The following is a 22327-nucleotide window of genomic DNA, read 5'->3' on the forward strand; positions in this document are numbered from 1 at the left end:
AATTGACCACTCGATTTTCGAATTTTCTCCGCCGTCCGAGATACGTTCGTTAATTTGCAAGGTGTCGTATCATACAGATTGTAGTTTTCCACGATCGTACTTTTTTAATGTTATTCTTCGCGTCGTAATAAAGAGTGCATTGCAATTAATGTCGGAAGTACACAAAATATCAAAAAATTGTTTGAGATCTATTCTTTATATTTTTATAACTTTATATCATAATATATTTAAAAAATTATAAAAGAAAGAAATATAAAAATGCTATGAATAGTTAAAATATCTTATAGATCCAATATCTTAAAATGGATTAGCTAGAATAGATTAATAAATATTAATTTATAAAAATACATATAAAATCAATTGTGACACTTCTGAAAATTATTTTATACGTATTAGGGTTTTTAATTCTATCTTTACAGAATATATTAATGAAATATAGAGTATACATGCCGCCATTAAAAGGTTGAATAATCTTTTAAAAGAGAATTATAAAATAGCTGTCGCATATCTCTGTTTCCCTTTTTACAGTAATTGCAGCCTAGATTGCCGCAGTCGCGCAATCGCACGCGATTAGCATTTCATCCTTGAATTTCGAATCGAGTCTCTGCTTTTCCGGTCGGCTTGCCATCCTCTCAGTAGGTTCCTAGGTTCCCTTGCCGTCCATCTCGTTCTCTGTACATCTCGCGCGCACAGGCAATCTCCTTCCTCTCTCATCGCGTTAACGTACCATCGCCTGAGGTTAATCCCAGACGTTCTCGCGCACCGGTTCTCTGCCTGTGACCCGCGCAAATATTTAGTTAATGTCTATAACCGGCATGCGGGATTCTCCTACGGCCTTTGCACCGGTCCGGTCTGTCGGTCGGTCGGCGGTAACAAGGCGGTCCTCGAAGCGCCGCAAATCTGCATATGCATGCACCAGTCCGTACGAGCGCATCGTTCCCTCTCTCGCATCAAGCTGCTATAGTTCCAGCAGGTTTCCACGCCGTTCTATAAAGCGATGCAGAATGCGTATATACGTGAATTCGTCCATCCGCCCGCGTGATCCTTTTTCCACGGCGGCAGCGCTCCATCGCGAAAACACACGACCTGCAGGGTAAGTAACCGGAAATTGTACGATTTTATGCAAAATCGTGAACGTTGGAGAGTCGAGATATCCACATACAGAGCTTTAGTGGCGGAAGAAAACCTCGTTTATAAGAACTTACGAAATATAATTATATTAATTTATGAAATATTTTAATATTCTATAAATGATATATAATTATATGTATATGTGAAAATATTTAATATTTAATTGCATAACATCAATTAACATAACTTTGTTATTCTTTTGCAAATTACATTATTTTTCCAATCTGTATATATTTTATATTAATTCTTTTGAAAACACCACAGTATACTGCGTCCAGTTATAAATAATGGGCGGAATTGTTGTAACTATTAAAATAAATAACGAAATAGAGGTTTTTTTTTATTATACAAAACTATTACTATTTTTAAATATTGGATTACAATTTCGGATTTTCAACGCGGAGCTATATCACTTGCTAGGAGCAGAAGTGTTATTTTTACAGGAAAATGATTCGATTTCACACATTATTAATATCAATGTATATTATTATAATTGTACATATTGAAATTTTGGCGAAACATAATGCAAACGCTTAATAATACTACTCAGTCATATTATCGCGCACTTTTACCTTTTTTCTATTTATTATTCTAAATTACGAAATATAGTAGCGCTTTACTACGTTATGTTCGTGCTTATTGAGGAGGATAATAATAGGAACCGTGGCAGATTTAGTTTCCAAAAAATACATCTTACATGTGCAATGAAATATGAAAATTCCTGGCTGCCATAATCTGTATGCTCACTGAGATGCATTCGAGTTGAAATTGCATGCATATGCCTGCTTGTCAGGAATCGGTATCGTTGCAGAACTGAGTTCTGGGATCCTGGAACGTACGTATAATGTACGCGACACGGGGGTTAGGCGGAGGATTGCCCGGGGGTTCATTAAAGCGACCGATTCGATACCCTACGCGCAGCACAGGCTCGGTCCATAAATCCGGCTTTGTCAGCAACTAGAAATCGTTAATTTCCGAAATGTCACTCTGCACTTCATCCGTTTCAACGCCATCATCCTTCCCTATCGCGTTAGACTATAAAATAGGCTATATATCGCGATAAACCTCCAGAACGAAACTCTCATATTAAGTGCCGTACTAAATTATCTTCCGACACCTTTATTATTATAACAATAATGTCTGTAAGGACATATAATACTCTTTCGGAGTATTAGTTCGTGGACAAGTTACTTCTTTCCATAAAAAAGAAGCATTATTATACTTACGCTATAAATATTTTCTGAGTATATACTTAAAGTATAATTTTTTTCGAAGAATTGTTTGTTCAGTGTTGCACGTTTTTTAAATAACTAATTAGACTGATAGATAACGATTGTTTTATGTTTTTTAATTTTCCGAAATTATTTTAAAAATCAAAGTCGCAATTATTTGAGAGTTATCTTTGGTCCATCATTCAGCATGTCTGTAAATAATATTACTGAAATGAGGAAGGAAGAGGCCTCTATACACCCTTCAACTCTTCTTTTTCTCTAACAAGTAAGGGCGTTATAAAAGACGAGCAAAGCAAAAGAAAGCGTTGCGGAGTTTATTTGCTTTTCTCATCGAGTAGCTAACGAATGTTGGCGAACTTTATGACAGAAATTTTCCTCTCGGAAACGCAAACAATTTTATACAACACTTTTCACTTAGCATTCATTTTATGCTTGAATAATTTTTCGATAAATTTGGTTATATAACTGTCAGTTCTGTATTTCTAGAAAATTAATTTACTTTTATTTTTTGATGTTTATGTTAGGATATCTAAAAAGTTTAATCCATCGAGATCAGACAACCTTAATAAATAATATGTAAATAATATTTTATGCTTTGTAGAATTCGTGCCAATTTATTATTTTTATATGTTTCATTATTTGTTATAAATGTCATTGATGCACAGAGAAAATGGGATTAAAAAGATTTATAATCTTTTTTTATTGTATTTTTAGAAAACATTTAGACGTCCAAAATATTCCAAAAATATCTAAAAAGTCAGAGAGAATAGTCTAATATTCGTAATTGCATATAAAATGTCTGCAAGTATGTAATTAAAAGTGGTTATCATGATATTCGAATGGTAAAAATCATTATTATAGAATAATAGAAATTGAAATTAAAATTATTTAAAAAATGTTATATTATACTAAGTTTTGTACTATATTTAAAGATGTTTCTAAAAAATGAATGAATTTGGCATCAGTAAAATTATCAGTAAAAGAAGAATTATTTTTTATCGATGTTTGCTAACGTTCGTCTGATTTGTTTTTTTAATATTTAGCGGGAAATTATATATGTTATAAATTTATTTCGGATAAGTCTGTATCAAGTGCGAAAGCGTGAAGTAACGGTTGATTTTCTGGCAGGAGACATTTTCGGGGATAAACGTGCCGAGGACTTTATTAGGTCGCTCGACAAAGGGGTTGAAGCCGCTTTAGTATTCTTCGCGGGGCTAAGAGAAATCTGGACTAATTAAAGCAAAACGTGCGCGCCGACGAACGGTTTAATTGTACTTTTCTTCTTTCTGCCAGCTGCCGCATAACTGCCTGCCAACGCGAAGTCGGTCCCATATTAGCACAGATTCTTTGAGGAATACATATGAGTCGACAGTACTTCGATAATTTTGCTTTTTAACACGAGATGTTCTGACAAGTGCTGTGTCGTGAAGTTTCACAAAAAGCGTCATTTATCTTTCTCTATTTGATGAATTACAGCTAATCTGGTATTTTCTGTGAAAGTCGCTTGAACTTACTTTCCATTCAATAAAAACAAGTTTTGATTTGTCGTGTAATTGGCGAAAGAATTTGTCGCAGCATAAAATAATTATGTTTTATTATGCAACATAAAGTGAATTAATATTTGAGCATTTCTTATAATTTTAAATAAAGAAATTAAACTCGGTATAATATAGTAAAACATTACTTGTTTTTATACAAGTAGAATCACGCCATATTGTTTTAATTTGAATTGCAAAAAAGTTAATTAAGTTTTGCTTACATAATGATGTTCACTTATGATTGCACGAGTACGGATTGTGTTTTGAAATTTAAGTTTCTAGAAAGAAAATGCTACTCATGCAGCGCAAAAGTTGTCTCTGAATTAATTCTTTCTTTTTAAATATTTTTGTGACTCTCAAGAAGTTTTGAGCCTTCGTTAAGTAACTCATTTGCTTTGCGAACTGTTTCTTTGCTACTCCTCAGAATTCTCGCATCGAGTTCTCGCTCAGGCAAATATATTTTTTCTCAATTCTTTCGCTGCGCGGTACTCACTCAGCTCTCCTTCGCATAACTAAACTATTTTACTCGGTGCAAACGCCCTTCCTTCCGGCGTCTCTCCATTTATAACATAGCACGTGTTCTTAAAAGAGATTTTTATCTCGCGATCGAGTAATATGCTATGGTTAAAAATCAGTCCGTTACAAAAAGAAATTATAAGAACGACAAGAGGATAATCTTATTAATATTTACTTCAAGACGCGTGGATGTTTAAAATTAGAACTATTTTCCATCTATTAATGAAATTTTTCTATCTTCTATTTTTTATCCGCATTTCGTTTGCTTCATTTTTCTGTTTCGGTACGTAAAATAATTGTATACAACGTTTTTGCAGATATTATTATATAGCCGCTGTTCAGTTAAGCGGCTTATTATCTGTTGTGAAAAAAAATGTTATTTGCAAAGAACGAGACTTTTTCATTCGCGCAAATACCGATGGTTTTAGGATATATATTAATATTATTTCAAGCATAAACGTAAAGCCGATTTGTTGTGATTGCTACCAAAATGAAATTTTCAAGGGATTATGACTGATACGAGGAGGAGAAAATACTGTTCTAAACTTTCATCGGCTTTTGCCATATACATCCTTTTATCGTCAAAGTATCTTTTCCCACATTATTACGATGATCGGCTTAACACTGGCCACATCGTCCTGCGATGTAAAGACCCGTAATTAAATGGGAAACGTAAGAAAAAGTTCGGCACAGCGGAGCAATGAGCACCGGTGCGAATTAAATTATAAGCCAAGTTGAAAGTACAGTCATATATTAATATTTTCTTGGAGGAGAATAAAGTTAAGAGTTTAATATCTTCTTCTCATTCATCCGGCTTTAATAAAACGAATAATACAAAATATAATACGAAATATAATCAGCCGTCTTTATATAACTTGCATAGAATTTATTCTAATTAATATGCGCGATCATAAAATATACACTTTCAACATTTACAAAGTTTAATATAATAATGCGTAATTTATGCAATTTTTATACTAATCTCCCCTAATTACGGACAGAAAAATTACTATGATTTTTATTACATAACTCCGACGTATCTTCTCTTGTGTTATCATCTCATTCTAACGTGTATATATTTTATAATTATAAATTTGTAAATATTATTTTCGTGCAAGCAGAATTTGATGCGTATATCGCAGCTTCAAATGTATACCTATACTCAAACGTGGTTAAGTTCCGGGCTAGCTTCGAACGATCCCTGATCATTCGACGGTGAACAATTACACGGGCATTTGGTACAGCACGTTGCGCGCCCACGCGACAATAGCTTCCTAATGCTCTTAATACCTGCCATAATTCTCGGCATGATATTCGTGGGTGTACATTTCGTAGCGTAGCATTGTGGCAACGTTTTAGCGTAATTGGTCCGGCCACACGGATGAGATTTGCCCCACGGTGTTTTCTCGCTTTCCCGTGGGATTCACCGCTCGGCGATTATATTATAGTGTTAAAGCGTCAGTGCATACGCGTAAACATGCCGCGTAATGAGCCGGTTGCATTCGCAGACACGAACAGCATGGCTACCCGCATCATCTGCTTTTCCTCTTTTTCCGTACGATTCATATCGCGAAAGCGAGTTTGTCGCGTGATTTACGCACCAAATTGCAGTTGGTCACAATTTATATTTTATTGTCCCAAATATACCACGAAAAATGAAAAGAAAATATACAAACGGTAAATACAGTATATTTGATGCGCGACAGTAGAATAAATGTAAAGATAAGACTTATAAAAAGATATTTCTTTTATAATAATTTATTCTTAATTAATTACTAATTAAGTATTATTACAGTTCGATGAAAGTAAATAAAAGTTTTGGTGATTACGTTGGTTGGAGGAGAATTAACTTTGCAATCATAATAATAGAGATCATAAAATATGGAAATAGAAATATTTTATTAATTTTTATTTTATACGCAATCTCAGTTTTTATGGGATTATTCGCGCGATGTTTCACGGATTTGTTATTTTTAAGGGTATTACATGCTCGGATTTTTATGGCTTGCACGTATATATGCTTTTTGAAAGGAAGAAACCTCTCCTGTTTTCAACCCGTCAGTTTTCCATCGCGAAAAATATGTTTCACTCTTGTCATACGAATATCTAGTATACTTCTGCCATCAGATATAGCTGTAACGTGGAACCCGGATATGCAAAAGAAATTTCACTATGTTGTCCATTTGAATTTTTCATTTATTTAATGCTTTTATCGTGATTGCATATTAAAAGAATATGACAGTTGCGTCATATAGAATGTCCTAAAAAAATTTGACACTTGTAAATTGAATATTTGCAAGTACATATTTTTTAATAGATTAATGTTCATGAAATTGATTCACGATAAAAAAGAGGAAGTTATCGAGTTATAGTTTTAATAAAGAAAACAGTGACATATTAAGAAATAGAAAAGATGGAATATATTGTTATGTTTATATAATAATAACGCTAATTTATTAAATGTTTCTACATACCTATACGGTATTTTTCCTCTATTTAAAATCACTTGCATACCGCATTCTAACGAGTGCATTCTGAAACCACTGTATGACATATACAATGTGCGTGTTTTTTCTTTTTTAACCACACGAATGCGTAATAGCTTTCGCTGTTATCCCAACTCTACCATTCGGCACTCGTGCGAATTAACGCGATATTCCACGAAAAAAATATCTCGCCTGGTAAAATATTTGGCCGACATCTACGCAACCGCAACTGTACTTCTCTTGCGCATGTTTGCCGTGAGTTTTCTATCGTTGCGGATATATGGTTTCAGAGTACAAAGCAGGAGAGATAGTAGCGAGATCAAGACAGAAAATGTTGCACGGTAAAATGAGAAAGATAGCGCCAGATAAAACTCGAAAAGAGTTGAGAAAGGAGATTCCGCGCAATGTGTCTGTTCTGTATATTAGTATACGTTTATGCATGTGCAGCTACGCTCTGGAAACGTACCGTATTACTGCAGTGCGCAGTATTTATTCGTTTTAATTTTATTTCATCTCTCTCTCTCGCGTGCGTTAATCACGATTAAATCCCCTCTCCCTCTCTCATTCTCCCTGTCTCTGGCGGTGGTCGGGAAAAAATAATTCCAAATTTTATCAGCCGTTTCCGAGTAATCGTGAATCGAGGGACTTCCCCTCGTTAAAGAAAAGCTCGAGGAGCTTGGAGTGTTTCCGATCTAAAGAGGGGTCTCGAGATAGAATACTCCGTAGACGGCGCGACTCTGTGCCTCGCTCTGTGCGGTAGATTCTCGTTTATTATTTTTAACGCACAGCTTTTCACGGTGCTTGCACGGTGAAATAAAAAAAAAACGTCAAAAACCTAGTGATGTTGAGGATGGTAGTTTTGATATATGGCTCGCTTGTGTCTGAAAAGTGGTGAAGTGCAAGTTCAAAAGAGGCACAATATTTTTCGGCTAAATGGAAGTACAAGATATTTTAAAGTACATTTGAGAATCTTGGAACAATTTTTTAAACAAACTGACTCTTTTCTGTCTTACGAAAGACAGAAAAAGCAAGTTACAAACGTCTATGAAAAATTTGAAATGTGCATGCTTTTGCAAGATTACAGATTGCAGTTATAGCGATGTAATAAGAAATATATGAAAAATGTATTATTAGAGATATGTATATATAGAAAGACAATTACGGTATTATAAGATGAGTATTATTTGAAACGCACATCTGAATTTTTCGAATCGGAATCCGATTATTATTGCCATCCACTAGAAGAATTTTGAAAATTTCGCGACGGAACCTTCGCGCGTGTTCCGCGCGAATTTATGCACGATGCACGCCCCGTGCGCCCCGTAGTTTCCTTGCCGGGAAATTCCTTTCGGACAATAAACCGTAGATCATGACAAATAGCCGAGACGCGGTGGGCGGTACCGGGTAGCATCAAGCGGGTTAATTTTTAACTCCCCCTCGTAACCAAGAGATTTATCGCACCAGCCTTTGTTAAGCCAACGCTCTATATACATATATATATGTATATACGTGTGTGTCACTCTGTATGCGGCCACGCTTTATATATGCATTCGCGAATGTGCATCAGTGCAACGCGTGCGCGCGCGCTTTTGTAAAAAGAGAGAAAAAAAAGCTTTAGCCCGGACCAGGGCTTATGCGCAACGATATCCTCGAAAATTGGTTGATCGATGTTTTTGCCATCGTAGAATAATATCTCTCTCCGCTATATTGTCGTGGCTCAATTTCCCCTCTCGATCGTCTATTTTTTCCGCATCGGACACGGCGCGGCGCGGCGCGGCGGCGGCGGCGGCCGGCGGCGGCGGCGGTGTTCCTCTTGAGGTATTTCGGACGACAGTCCCAAACAAAATACAAAAGTTTGAATTAGCCACCGAATGCCTGTTAGCGGTCTGATTAAAATTCAACGTGATCGTTGCTAGTGCTTTTGCAAATGCATTTTCCCGTTCTACTTTAGCTACGGATCGTATTTTCCTTTAGAGGGTACATATTGACGCGGTTTGGGTCCATTTATCAGAGGAAGCTGGAGACATTCAAGATTCATAGAGGAGGATTAAAAAATAAAGCCGAAAGTATATATCATCACTGATACTCTCCCGTAGTTTGCTTAATTAAAGCGCAACAATGCCCCAAAGCCGAAAGTGCGGGACTTTTTCTTCTCTCCTGTCGGATTAATTTTATTTGCTTTGCAATTTGCTCCGTTTCACGAGTTAATGGTATCTGATTACGATATCTTTAAATATACGTTTATTGAATATCAACAGACTACTCGGATATTGCAGAAATATTATATTAATGTATTAGATGACATATCATACTTGAATAAATACGGTTACCTCGCTTACGAGAGAATTGAATCTGCGAATATTAAATCCATAAATCGTTATACATTATTTGGAAAGAGAGATAGAGTTAATGAAAAAGAATTATGCAATAATAAACGTAGTATTTTATTTATTGCATCTATATCTCTAATGAACAATTAAACTATCTTTTCAACGCATAATCTTATTTTGTCTTCAATGTCTCTTCTATTCAATATTTATAAAGATGATTATAGGCTATCTATACGCATAACATAGATTTAAAAAAATATTATAATTATCGCTCACCTATTTTTCATATCGCTACTCAGCCGTGGGCAATTATCTTTAATTAGCAGCATAGATCGAGAAGTAACGCGTCTTTATATAGCCGCGAACGCGAGCCGCACGCATTTATACCGGTCATTTATCAACACCCCTACCAACACTCTCCTCGCCGATTTTCGGTCGTTGACAGGCTACGCTCAAAATAGTATGCACCCTTCGTGCTGGAACAATTGCGCGGGGAGCTGTCGTTGTAAAAAAGACCGAACAATGGCCGCTTTACAAGCGTCATCCACGTCCTATAAATCATAGCGAGCGGCGGGACATCTTTTTATCCAAAGTCGTGCTAGAAACATTAGGTCACTGTTCTCTTGTAAATATGCAGAAAAATTGTGTCAAATCTGACACTTTCTTTGTTAAAATTAAGAAAATCAAACGCTCGTTACAAATCAAGTAATCAAGTTGAATATGTATAATTAGTACAATTTATTTATCCTTTACATGAAACAAATTTAGTGTATCTATGATAATTCTCTATTTCTGATTTAATTTCTACTTAAATTTCTGAATCGATTTGTCTTTGTAATGAAATCTTTCAATCGTAATGTAACAATAAGTTTCATGTATTATATGTTCGATTATTACAAGGATTTGGTTTTCATTGATAATTATTATTATCCAATTATGATAGTCTGCAGATATTTATCATGGTCGCAATTATTATCATTTTAATGCAGTTCTCTATTTGTGAGGTTCAACTCTTGCATTGAAAACTAATTACAATGAATCTTCTATCTCGCATTCGTATACGGTTCGCGGCTCGTTGTGTATAAATAACAACGAGGGCTCCTTCCTGTGCACTCTCGGGAGTAATTTCCCCTAATTAGAACAAAATTACTAATTACGTTCCGCGCAACATGCAATTAATTTTCGGTGGGATATCTGCGAGGAGAGGGAGATATATGTACAACTTCCCATTTCTTCTTCCCGAGTTAACGTTAGCGGCGCCGGAAAGGGAGGCGGAATCTCGCTACGAGCAAGATGTATGAGCTCCGAGTGCAAGCAGCCAATCTCTGTCAGATCTTGCTCTTTCTCTTTACCTACCATCACGTTTTTTTTCAAGCGATTTCTCCGGAAACTGGTGTGTCAGAAAGTACGCCGAGACGTATATTTTCGTAGAGGTCGTGGTTGCTCTCTTAATTATGCGCATCACTGCGTTTATTTAAGTTTTGGCTTTTATCGTAATCGTAACAAACATTTTACCCATCCGTCTTTTCTCCCACATTGAATTCTTGCTGTAATAAATATTATTTATTAATTACATTTAATAAACAATACTTGTCCATCATCCGAGAAGAATCGGTATGTTAACTTCTGGAATCGTTTTCATAAAGATGTGATTTAGTATAATTATTTAATTAATAACTGCTGATTTATGCAAGTTGATAACAATTAGAATAAAATAGCAATTCATTATTTTAACTCATTATTTTAATATAATTTTAATATGTTGTGTTTATCAATGAAAAAATTAATAACAAGGTACATTTGTAATTGGATATAAGATATAAAGCCTTTAATAACCTTTCCATTTTTGCTAATCGGGATGAAAATTTTGCTAATTAGAGGACAATCTGTTTACAAATTTTCCTTTGCGCTGTTTCAGTTGGTCTATATCTTACATTACTCCCATTGCAAGATCTCTTTTCTTATTCTTTATTCTACACTACTTGCCGGTATTCAGCGGCACTTTATTTACCGTGAAATTCGTCACAACGAAGCATAAGAGAGTCGCATAGTTTTACATTTTACGCGACGACGATTTGCTTTCTTACTGTCATTTTTGTGGCGTCCCAAGATCCTTCTCTCTTCCTAAGGTATAAAGAGGAGTTGCAATTTATCTTCCCTAACTTTTATAAATTTAACCGTAATATTATTTTAGCCGTTTAAAGAAGAAAATATTATAACTTGAAACTTATATTATGATATTTATAAATCTACATAAAAATATATATTAATAATTATATCGCATTTTGTTTAAGTGTACTTTCATAAAAAGATGCTGAGATTATAAAAATAAACTTTCATGTCTGGGTAGATATTTAGGACGTTAGTTTGTACCTTATATATTTATTTTTGGACGCTGGCAGAATTGCATTTTTTATTTGTTTATTTGTCCATTCTTTCTATAAACTTTTACGATTCCGTGCTGTAAAACTTGCACACGTAATCGTCTTACGATAGCAAAAATAGAATAGTTGAAACTAATTCCACGTAATCTTCTTTTAAAATAGAAGGAATAAAAATATGTATATAATATTAAAAAATGTTTATATATAGTCGTCACTTGATTTCGCGAAAGCCAGCCATTGAAATTCTTTATAAATAAATCCTTCTAGGGAAAACCAAGATTAATTATACGCAACTAGACAAAATGCGTTAATTATGCCGCTTTATTGGCCGCAGATTATTCAGGAAGGGCATGTCTCTCACGATTTCTAATTTTATATGAGTTTTGTGCGCTTTTATAAATCGCGTGGGTTTTGCCATGATCTAAAGAAGAAGCCTCGCATTTCACGCGACAACGATTTACTTTCCTTCGTAGCGCTTCGTGCGAGAATGATTCCACGAGCGTACGCTGCGGATAACGACGCGGATCATGTTATTTGCGGTTTCTACTCTTTCCCTAATGCATTTACGGTACTTTCTTCAATTTGGTACGCATATGGATTGATTGATGCAAAATTACTCAACTTTAAAGCTTCAGTCATCTCACTGTTATTGCTCGATTACTGATCGAAATGACAACCAACCTAGCGAGTTTCTATAGATGTCTTGGTTCTGTAAATTAAAAATTGTAAACTTGATTTAGTCATTGGATGCTAAGGCAGATATATTTTATGATGCTAAATAGAACGTAAATTATGCATAATATTAAAACTCTTCTCGTAAATTTATTGATTTATTTCAAATTTCAATATGCCGATTACACAGTTTCGTCATTAGAGATACAACTTCCGCAACAGCGACCTTAATATCCATTTATTATAACTGTAAACTCCTATTGGAATTTCTCTCTAACGTCATGAGTGGAGTCTTTAGAAAAAATTTGATTCTATTGATTTTCAAACTTTGACGTACACTTTATAACATCGGGCAGCCAAAACTATAGACGTCCTCTCGTGTTTTTTGTTTGATCAAGATCGTTTTGTGGATATAACCGTAGAGACCGTACAGCTAATGAAAATGTAAAAAAAAGAATACCGTTTTAATCAGTCTATTTCAGCATGGGGCTTTTTTCCGTGTTTTGGTCCGCTTTCTCTCTCTCTCTCTCTCTCTCTCTCTCTGTCTTTCCTGTATGGCTTGATAGCTCTAAATATTCTATCCGCGTGCTTTCGCGATTGTGATTGCGTAACTGCGACATTGCGGCGCGATAGCGATGCGGAGGCGTGAAACAGGCTTAAGACTCAAGTCGGCGCGACGGGGCATCACTTTCGTTCTCGGTTCCGGTTCAGGGTCGCGGACGACCCACTTCAGGGTCACGACAGTGCGCCCCGAGAAGCCCCCGGGTTCCGCACGCGCGTGTCACACACATATGCGCGCACAAGCATATGTGGTCGCGTACGTGAAACGAGAGATCTGGTCAGAAACGATGATATAGCAGTCACTTGAAATATTCGATTGGGAGCAATCGAGACGGAATGGGAACGAACGGTAACATTAAACTCATCGATGCTCTATCTGGGTGTTCTAAATAAGGATTGATAGAAAGTAAAGATTATTCGCTTGATTGTATTAACTTCTTCGCGAAAAAATAGCAAGCGATCAAATGATATTCACCATGGAATTCCATTAACGCCGCTATAATATTAAGAGAAATGAATGCGCAGGAAAGTCTTCGACCTTCTTTCTCTTTTCTTATAATGTCGGAAGTGAAGTATATGTACAAATCATATATTTACATCACGACAAACCGGATTTTATTTATTATAATGAGAGATTTCTCTAAAGAGATAAGTATAAAATAAAATTTTTCAGTACGTCGATGTAAATCTTTTGAAGTTGTATATGTATGTACGATAAAAAAAGTTATACAAAGCTTACAAGATTGGACCTTTTCATGCACTTGCTTATTCAAGACGTGGAGCTTAAATCCATCCTTGATGTTTCTTTTTGATCTGCGATAGATACGAGCGTACCTTTTGCTTGAATCTTTCTAAGAGGAAAGAGCTGACACTATTTCGATCTCTAACGCGATACGATGGTCTGATGCAACATCTGTGCTACCTTTATTTAGAATTTTCTACAGTTGCTACGTGTGCTCGCGTTTGTTGCGACAGATTCTTGAAATTCAAGAAATTGAAGACAGCTCGTTCCACTTGCCTAGTGAACCTGTAAGATTGCGCGGAATAAAAAGGAGTAAAAGGACGTCCGAGGAAATCTTTTGAATGCGCACATACAAAAGCGTAAGCATCGAGCTTCGATGGCTTTTCCGATTGAATAGTTTTTTACATAAAAAGTACGCTATTAGTAAGATTGTGCTAACGATTGTGTGAATAATTGTACGATATCGCTGTTCAATTATACGGAATCAATACATCAATGCAAGTACAAAAATTTTTGAAATAAACAGTCTTATTTGTAATCATGCTAATCAAATATACGTTTTGATGAATACGTATAAAAAATATTTCGAAAGCATTATTTTCAAAACGGGATGTAAACCGTGACACAATCGCGCTAAATTGCGACATAATCTGGATAAATTCGGCGTTATTCTATATTTTTTATTGTTTTATTTTATTATTTTGACATGCCGATGAATGTAATCACGATTGATTTGTAAAGCATTTATTATGTTACGCATGTGACAAACTATTACAATGAAAATCAGATGAAGATATATTAAACATAAAAAGAATTGCATTGATAAATTGTACGATAACTTTACTGAATCACTGCGCGCTTTATAAAAAAATATAATTAAAGCTAACAAACGTGTAATAATAAAGCAACAATAGAATATATCTTATAATCAAACTGGTAGAAATATGTGAATAGCGAATTATAATCACCTCGAGGTCAGTCTCGTTAATGAGTTCCGCATACATGTACTTCTTTCTCCGATGAGTAGCGAACAAACTGAAGTTAGTTTTATCGCGGTGTCTCTCGTTATAATATTATTAATCCATAGTTTGTCGTGCGACTTTAATGTTGTTGGGGAAAATGAAGACATCATGATGTGTATGGTTGTTTTAAGATACTGTCGCCAACTTTTAATGCGGCGAGATCAGTTTAGATATGATTTATTTTATTAACAAATTACTTTTTGTTATAATAAAATTATCATATTATAAAGTTATGAAGTGGATTTAAATTTATATGTACATTCATAATGTTATTGCAGATGTGACGCTCGCTAAAGAATAGATAAGAGAAATAAAGAGGAGAAGGGCGCAGAATTTCTTAGAATAATTTAATTTTTCGGAATAAATTTTTATTCTCAAGCACTTGCCACGTCACGTTACATTAAATATGGAAAGTAAAAGGAATTCTCTCGCAAGCTTGGCAATCCCACCTTCACGAATAAGTCGCCAAGTAATAGAATTTAAATTGAAAGCGAACGGCAGCCGCGCATTAAAAGGGAAAGATCGTTTTAATGAAGATGACGGGATTTCAACGCGAGACATTTCACGAAATCGCGCGAAACCTTCCGTATTTTTGCGAGAATTGCCTTGCAGATAAAGCGGAGAAGAAAAGAGCGATGGAAGTTAACCGCTTTTACGTGTAAGAGCTGTAATACGAAGGACGGTAAGCCGACCGTGTTCGTTTCTGATGGACATCATGAAGGGACGATATCTCACTCTCTTTTAAGCGTCGCCGGGATGCATTTCTTTCGCTCAAGATATATAGTTGAGATTACGCAGCTTCAAAATCTCATTTGTGAATTACTTTTTCTGTGCAATTAGATAATATCTTTCTTGTTTAACGAAAGAATAATCGTTTACGAAATAATAAATAAGTAACAATATATTAATTCCTATATTAGAACATATATACTTTATTAAAATGTATTATATACATGCTAAATAATGAGTAATTAAAGATTATTATTAAACAACCTGAGTAATTATATTGTTTGGATAGCAGAATAAATTTTTATTAATTTAATATGTTTATTCTTTTTCATATTTATAATATTTTATCGCGTTTACAAACATTTCGTGATGATTAGAGCCGTAATCCAGTTCGCAGATTTTATTTGCAACAATGCGACCTGTATCGTTCTAATAAGAGTTTTATCCGGGATCATATCTCCGCTTTTTCTGTCCCCACGAAGTCGCGCCGAACATCCGTAATTCACGGTGACTGTGGACGCGGGAGCTTTAATCGCGGTGCCGTGAGTCATTAATTACTCGATCGCGACATGCGATACAATCGATCTCGCGGCTTGTTTCATCGATCGATGGTCCCGGTCACCACCCATCTCCGTTAATTGATTTCGCTCGACGTGTCGCGCGAGCGCGAACGCGAGTGGTCGCCGCGATAATTATCGTGCGCTCGAGTTGCGGTGTCACGACCGTGAGAACCATGATGGAAAAAAGGCCAGAACGATTTTTGCCCCGTCGCGTTTTACTGCGTGATAAATTTCGATCGTAACGCCGTAGGGCAGCCAGGGTGTTGCTATCGATGTTGATAGTCATGGAGTACTAATCCTGTCAATATGTATATAGCTTTCATTTTATTAGTAAGTAATATTAACCCCACAGAAAACTTTTATTTGCTGATTTCAATACATCTGTTAATTGCAGAGTGAAAGACTATAGCTTTGATGTAAGTATTGTACGGCGTTTGAATATAGGTAACGAAATAATGCTCCCATTATGAATTGTCTGACTACATTTCAGCATTTTTCAATACACACAGTTTTAGTAAAAAAAATTTTACAATTTGTCATATCGTAACGACGAACAACGTTTTTAAAAATTAAAAATAGATTCACGAGTCGGATTTAACGTTTTTTCACAATCAGCTGATTCTTACAGTCTACTAAATAAAATTAATACAGTAACCATTGCGACTTCGTACATTCCCTTTCATTTTCCTCTCCACAGTATTCAACTTGCCGCGTATATTTCTGTCTGCGTATTTTGACTGTCGCTTCAATTACATAGTACGATCACGTTTCTTCGTATGAGATACGCGGATCGCTTCCATTTATCTCGCTGTTTGTTATTCTATGTCAAAGAGAAACATAGAAAAGTTTGTTCTATCGCTAACATTGAAGACACAGGACGAAGCGAACATATCACATTTAATTGTATAAAAACATTCTTAACTATATTGTGATTCTTCACTGTATATTACAATTACGTATATTATCAATATATCAATTTACTTAATAATATCTAGAATTTATATAGCATATGTACATCTTATATCTTTGATTTTATCTACATTAATTTTTTATATTAAACAATTTGAAAGTTTGTAAAGATTTATGACCTGTTTTAATTACGGCTGTCAAATTTGCTCCCTATGAATTAGCACGTTATCACTCGAAGCCCCTCAGATACGATATATCTTTTTTACCTTTCAAATATTAGAAATGCTGTCGCACTAATCGCGTTATAGGTAATCGACTGAGCTTTTGTTTGGGATGATAGAAATCTTATATTTAAAAAATTTTATCGGCAATAAAAGTTTTCCAACAAGCAATTATTGCTTTTATACATGTACAATTTAAACATTTTGGCCTGAATTTTTTTGAAATTATATCGTAAAGGAAACCGTTATTTGTTTCTTATGTTCGTGGCTAGACAAACACCGCTTGTTCTCCAAACGAGTTTCCGCATCTGGAAGCGCCGTTTTAACTCCGGGCAAGCTGACACAATTCCTCATGGTGCTCGCCATTGGCTGATCGCTGATGCTGAAATAAAGAGAAATGCCGGAAGCATCCGGCGACCATTTATTGTTACCTACGGTGTTGTATCTCTGCTATATGCTCTTGCATCAGTATGCCGCGCCACAACCGACCGATTTTTTATTACGCGTTACATATGTAATAAAAAATGATTGCATTTAATTTGAGAAGTGTAGGGTAAGTGTATCTAGTTAACGAGCTACTAATATTAATATTAATTTTATAACAAAAATTTGTGTTGCATAGAAATATTATTTTTATCGTACTTTAAAAGCGTCAATTAACAGTTTGAATTCTTGAATACTGTCAATTTAACGCGAGAGACGTGAGAGATCTGAAATTTCTTGCTTAAAAGAAGGACATTGCGACTGATGAAATCAAGTAGTTTCGAGATACACCGCCGTACATTCCCGAGAGCATCCCCTTCTTCAATGTCCCTCGTTTAGGACACAGCCGCTGCTACCGGGCGTCGAATGCATAGTGATAGCCTTATTTCGCCATGGCTATCCCATTTTTCGCCGTTCATTACCTCTCGTAACCCCACAACTTGCGCAAAAGCAAAAATAAAAGGAGAGCAGCTAGCAGAATTTCTGAAACTGTACGGTAGAAGCGCACGGGCATCGAGCGACGCCATATGGCGAAGGAAACGTTTGCGTTCTAATACGCGATTTTATGAAAATACATTCGCTTCAAGTGCTTCGGTGGGAACCGACTACAGTATTTACGTATGTAAGACATGTCTTTACTGTGTACCATCATTCTGTATCATTGGACACTGACACTGCAAGTAACATGTTACGTTCGATATTGATGCTCTTATTAATGCGGAGAGGCGTGTCTTAAACATTTTAGTACACCAAAGCAGTAGCTTCCATTAAATACACATGATACATATTTGATATTTGAGCGTCGGTATTTGAGAACTGTTTGTTGCATCAACTCTCGGGCATAAATATTTCGTGAAATTAATGTCCATGGTAGGTTTTTCATATAATATTAAAGAGAAAGAAAATCTAATTAATATAGATTGTTTCTCGCAAAAGATACGTATTTTCTTTGAATAAAAAGTACATATCAGAACAACCAACTGCACTTATTCCCATTTCAGAAAATAAATGCTCGCATTACTTTTCTTTTTTTTAAATTCCACGTAAAAGTAACGTAATGTGTATCAATAGTAGGAAACGAAATTGAAAATATAAAACCGTACGGATATTTGTGCGCGCCAAACGCAGTCGATATCTCAAACAAACACTTGGTGGGTGGCGCATAGTCGATATTTCAAATCTCCTGCTGCCGCTTTCTCAAGAACCGAAGATAACTTTTTCTCCCTTAACACAGTTTTCGCTCCGATGCGCATGCAGTGCAGCGGCGCACGCGTATGACGCACAATGAACCCTTTGTACGGCTCGCTTGGGCGTGCTGAAATTTCATTTTGACTTTTTTGCTTCTGTATTCTTGGCATCGGGGCTCGGTGAAGCGAAGTCACGGGAGCATGGGCGCGTAAAATATGACAAAGCGCGAGCGAGCGCGAGCTGCTCCTTCATTCATGGCCGACGAAGCAAGAGGAGTCGTGCCGCCGTTGCACGGGAAAATCAAATCGAATCGATTTCATTGACGAGACGCAATACTTCGCGTAGTAGTACCTACACGATATGAACACGGGATAGGAACGTTTTCTTCTTACCTCCACGGATGGAGCCTCGGATTATATCCTTACGCTCGTTTTTCTCAGTCCTTTTTTCTCTTGCCTTCGACAACGTAGATGAGTAATGGTTTCTCGATCGATAACCAAGAATAAGACGTACTTCTCTTGTAAGATAACAGCCGGGAGCCCCGTCTCAAGTACAGAGATCTGAACGTAATTCCAACTCTTAAGTGACTTTGTGCTATAACATGACGCTAAGACGACCTCGTTGAAAACTATCCGGCATCTCTGCGCGTTATTGGATGGAAGTAACGACTTTTTAACTCAGACACGTACGTTGTATATGATATCTACAGTTTACTTGTATTCCACAATTATTGTTACACGTTGAAATTGCAGTAAAGTGATATTGATTCACAAATATTTGCTCTCTTATTATCGATCTTTTCAAAGTCGATTAACACAAATACTTTTAAAATGTCTCCTTTTTAACGAAATGGCTGAAGCAACAAAATTGGAAACAAAGCAAGAAATTAATAGTGAAAAGGCACGAAATTTCTGTATATATTTCATTCGACTGTACCAATTTACTTACAATTAGACGCAAATGTCTTCGCAATATTCGTGACATTCGTGTATACATGATATTATATGCGTTCGTTGTGTATGAATAACAATATAGACATTTAATTATTTTAGTTTATCATAGCAATTATAAAATAACTACGTAGTTACATACGACTATCAGTAATTTGCCAATGGTTAACCACAAAACATCGCGCAGTATTCTCGACTCTGATTTTGCTCCCCTATTACTGCGCCGTTGTGTCGGGAAAGGGGCTTTTAAACTTTGTAAATGGATATGAGCTAACGTGCAAACGACGTGCGTATGCAGTCGGTTTACAACCGGTTGATTTTCCAATCCGTTTTATTTGATTCGCGCGATTTGCCGCAATGCATTGACAGATACGTATTTTTGATGTTTGCGCCGCGTTTTAAAATAACTTGAATTTTTCCTAGCATTCTATATTTATTTAAAAAATAAAACTATATAATTAACGTAATGAAATAATATTTTAGAGAAAAGTAGAATAAAACAGAAGCACAGAAGTATGGTTAAAAGATAGATTAATTATTATAGATTAATAAAATAAAATTCTTTTTGATAATTTATTGCAACGACATAGAAAGATTGACAATTTTTATCATATAATCTCTGATGAAGAGATTCCCGCATTGATCGAATATTTATGACAAATTTTATAGTATAGTGGTCATATACATGGAAACTCGAGTTTTGTCGCAGAAAAAACATTTCCGATAAAATCGTTTCCAGAAATATCGAGCTAGGGAACGGCGATGGCCTCTTCAATTCTCTTCTCAATTTCCCTCCACTATTGTTTGTGGTTTCCGCGTTATTTCCGTTACGCGTATGACTACGTAGTCGTCATCGTCGTTCGTTTCCGATGAAATAAAATCGTCCATCGTGCGACATCGAAGTCCCGTGGCTTTCGATGTTCGATGAGCCATTTCGCCGACAAAATAACCCAGTCAATTCACGGAAGACAGTGAAAAATCTTCCTGGACTCTAGGAAGAGTCATCAGGGATCGGAAGGCGTCCAAGATGCTCTTCGTGGTTTCGTTATGCGGCAGCGGGGTCTGAGGGTCGGAGGCGGTCGAATCTCTTTCGCGTGGCGTGGCTTATTGAATGCGATATTGGATTTTTGCTGGCATTACGACCCTCCAGCTGATACCCGACCGCGGAACGACGAGGGAAATTTAAAACTCGTCATGCCTTGACTACCTTACACTCGCTCCCCCTTTTATTCCGAATGGACCTAGAGTAGAAGGACCTTTTCGCTTGGTTCGCCTCTACTTTGGAATGCCGATTTAAATGAAGATCCTGCAGAAAACAATTCTCTCTCGATCTGTTTACATTGTTGATATTTTTGTAATACAAGAAAAATAATTGATTGCGGCATATATAAATCTCAAATTAGCTTCCATCATATTTAATTCAATCTCTGTCAAACAAGCAAATCATATTAATGCAATTACTTGTTCAAATTACCACGCAGGATTTATGTGTAAGTGACTTACCATATTACGTTAATTTATATATGATTATACGTTTGATATCTATCGTCGTACACGTGATAGACATGGAACATTGTCCAGCTGATTGCCGATGACGAGAGATCGAACGCACAATTGAGCGACAGCATCGGTAGATTACCGAGCCAGACGAGGGATCGACAAAAGCGAACGACGGTAAGAATGAAAGAGTGATGAGAAGCGTAAAGTCATGCAACGTGCGCGCGAGAGTGAAGCTCGTTCTACTGGGTGAAGGCAAAGAAAAAACACGAAAAATATCTGTTCGCTAACGGAGCATTCAACTATCAGTTAAAAATCAATGCCAAGTGCAGGGACCAACTGAATCGCGATGAAATTTGTGAAATGCAATTTTGCTTGTAGGCTTGTGTGAATATTTTTCTCCAATGTGGTCGGACACTGGTACGTGTCCGGCCACTGGGACGTTTACCTTACAATCTGAAATTTATGATAATGTAGGTATTATATATTCATTATGCATTAGACAATATTAATTGTATTATTGCATGACATGATGATAATTATCATGAATAATTCTCTCTCTCTCTCTCTCTCTCTCTCTCTCTCTTCCCCTTCTATCCAACGTAGACGGCAAGTTCGTTACGCCATCAGAAACCGCGAAATCCACGACTTGAAGTTATCTCTCGGGTTTCCTTGGTTCGCTAAGGAGATGGTGGGAGGCATAAGTTTTCCCGGTGATTTTTCATAAGGATTTCATCTCAACGGAACGGAGCAGCGCGGCGCGGAATTCTTCTGGGAGGGACGAATCGACGGGGTACGGGCGAGCGATGAGCACCGTCAAGGGGTGGAAATTGCGAGGTCGAAGTAGGAACACCGCCGCAATATTGTTCCTGGATCACGTTTTCCACTCGGTACGTGGGGGCGATTGATCATGTCGAGCATTGACGCCGGATCGGTATTACGTGAGCGCCTCATCTTTCTTCGCTCTCCTTATCTGTCTGTCTCGCTATCTTTGCGCTTTACGTCAACGAGAAGTTTGTGTCGGCCCTGTCAACGACGCGACCGTTTGTAACTGCAATCTCGAAAATAGAGGGAGGGACGATGGCAACTCCGAAATATGATGTGTATGTAACTTTTTACCATCGCTCAAAATCCAATAGTAATATTTTCCATGTAAATTTCGCGTACTGTACAAAT

The 22327-nt window shown here is 36.4% G+C and overlaps 1 protein-coding gene across 4 annotated transcripts in view; it reads left to right on the forward strand.

Annotated features, from left to right (window-relative positions):
• The window catches only part of Pgant2 (polypeptide N-acetylgalactosaminyltransferase 2), a 187086-nt gene that overhangs the window by 11712 nt on the left and 153047 nt on the right, over positions 1-22327 (forward strand). For 2 of the 4 annotated variants that reach the window (XM_071713145.1, XM_071713134.1), the window contains exon 1: positions 679-1093. The exons of the other annotated variants lie outside the window; for them this stretch is intronic. The gene's annotated coding sequence lies outside the window, so the exon portion shown is untranslated. Of the gene's footprint in view, positions 1-678; positions 1094-22327 lie in introns of those variants that run through there. 4 annotated transcript variants of the gene reach the window in all.

This window comes from Temnothorax nylanderi, unplaced genomic scaffold (genome assembly GCF_030848795.1).
Source record: "Temnothorax nylanderi isolate EJ_2023f unplaced genomic scaffold, tnyl_v1.0 TNYL_tig0005_pilon, whole genome shotgun sequence".
NCBI lineage: Eukaryota > Metazoa > Arthropoda > Insecta > Hymenoptera > Formicidae > Temnothorax > Temnothorax nylanderi.